A 2,248-nucleotide genomic window follows, 5' to 3' on the forward strand; every position below is an offset into this window, starting at 1 on the left:
TTTGTTGTTGAGTCTCTGACCAAGCAGAGACGAGATATTCTGAATGTGGCGAAAGACAGATTCGGTCAGCGGAATGCTTGGCCTGATCGGGGTCAAATATTGGCAAAGCCTAGTGACGGGACTCAAATAAAAAAAATAAGGTCTCTCGCTGACTGTATTTAGTTTTTTTTTCTGTCTTTTTGACTTTGTTTTTTTATTTTCTCATGGATTGTTTGTTTATTGTGCCTTTTCTTTTTTTTATCTCTACCAATTCACTAGTTTTTGGTTCATTTTTTCCTTCTCTGTTTGAAAAGATAAAAAATAATCAAAATGAGAGTGAAATTTTAAAAAGCGAAAAGTTAAAAGTTGGTATTACAAAAAACAAGAACACTAAAATTCGAAAAAATTAAATTTTAAACACTAATTTTTGAAAAAACAAAATTTCGAACATTAATTTTTGATAAACCCAAAAAAAACTAAAACTCAAAAGAACAATAAACCGAATGTTAAAATTATGAAATCACAAAAAAATAGTCGATTGAACTTTACAAACGAAAAAAAACTTTATATATCTGATAAATGGTAAAATAAAAGCAAAGAAGCATGAATTAAAGGAAACTGAACAGTATGGTTGGCCTTAAGCCTTAGTAGGGTCAGGTCCCCCAAGATGTGGACCTTGAGATAACCCTGTTTGCTTAGGAGAATAATAATAAAAAGCCTAAGGTGATAAATTAGAAGAAAACGATAGGATATATTATCCTAAAGGACCCTGGAATAGAGTGAGGAGAAGCGCCCCCGTAGGCCTAGAAAAGTCACAGGCTGTGAGTCCCAAAACTGCCAATCAGTCCGTATGCTGGTGACGAAACATAAAAATCTTGAAAAAGATAAAACTAAGCAATATAAAGTTCAAATAAAAAAAAACAAAATGTTGAAAGTTGATACTACAAAAAAAACACGCAGTTAAAACTGGAAAAACAAAAAAAAACCTGAGGGTTAAAATCATGAAGTCACAGAAAATAAGCAGTGAAAACTTAACAAACGGAAAAAGAAAACGTTAAAGAGCTGATAAATGGTAAAATATAAGCAAAAAGGGATAAATCAAAGAATGTTGAAAAGCACGGTCAGCCCTAAATCCTAGAAGTGCCAGGGTCCTTAAGACAGAGCCGTATAATCTTACCCGTTAGTAGAAGTGACCCTAAAGGCCCCACGCGACACCCCTGCTGCCACCTATAACTTTTTTGCACACCAAATATGGGCATAGAATACGGACAGCACACCAAATATGGGCATAGAATACTGACGGGGCACCAAATATGGGCATAGAGTCATTAGGGAGAACACATGGCTAATGGGGTCAATGACCTAAATTTCCAAGTGTGTCAACAACAACAACATCGACCTTGACATTCGCTGAGAGCGTGCACTTACAACAACAACAACATCGACCTTGGAACACCTGTGCTGTCGACCTCAATTCACCTATCGTGAATCAATAGGTCCCCTTAGAAACAACAAATTAATTTCCCCTTTCTTGACAAATCAATCAATAAATGACATCATCTGTCAGACTTTAAAAATTTTTGAAGATAAACATTTCTCCAGGAATAGATCCAAGTCATTTATGTCTTTGCCTCGGGAACATTTCTACTGGTCGAACTCCAAAAGATATTAATAACCAAAGGCCATGGAAACAATTCTCCATGAAACATCTTAGCGATGAATTGTTTTAGCGCGCGAAAAGGTTTCTTATTAATTTGAAATGCATTAGCGCAGAGATGCCAATAACAAAGGAACACGCTGAATTTACGTTTAGGGATTATTTGGGCGAAACCGTTTTAGACAGGTTATGGAACTATTTCGGCGAAACAGATAGAGACATTTTAAAAGAAGATTTTTGAAGAGATTTTAGAAGAGAATTTAATGGTGAAACTCTGTGGTCGTTATAATACACAAGTTTCATTTGAACAGTGTTGTGAGGTCCTCTAACCCAACCCCAAAGGGTTCCAATCCTCCTACCCCAACCCCGAAGGAAGCCCCTGGTCCTCAAAGGCCCCCCAAGCTCCCAAAGGATCACCGGCGCCCCCCAAAGGCCCACCCAGACCCCCAAAGGCCATCCCCGGGCCCCCCAAAGGCCCATCGAGCTTCCAAAGGACCAATGGGGTCCCAAAGGCCCTCCACCGGTACCCAAATGTCCCCCAGGCCCCCAACTGCCCCCCGGACCCCCAAAGGCCCATCGAGCTCCCAAAGGACCAACGGGGTCCCAAAGGCC

Source organism: Artemia sp. Qi Xiang Cuo, chromosome 10 (genome assembly GCF_049724085.1).
Source record: "Artemia sp. Qi Xiang Cuo chromosome 10, ASM4972408v1, whole genome shotgun sequence".
In the NCBI taxonomy this organism is placed as follows: domain Eukaryota; kingdom Metazoa; phylum Arthropoda; class Branchiopoda; order Anostraca; family Artemiidae; genus Artemia; species Artemia sp. Qi Xiang Cuo.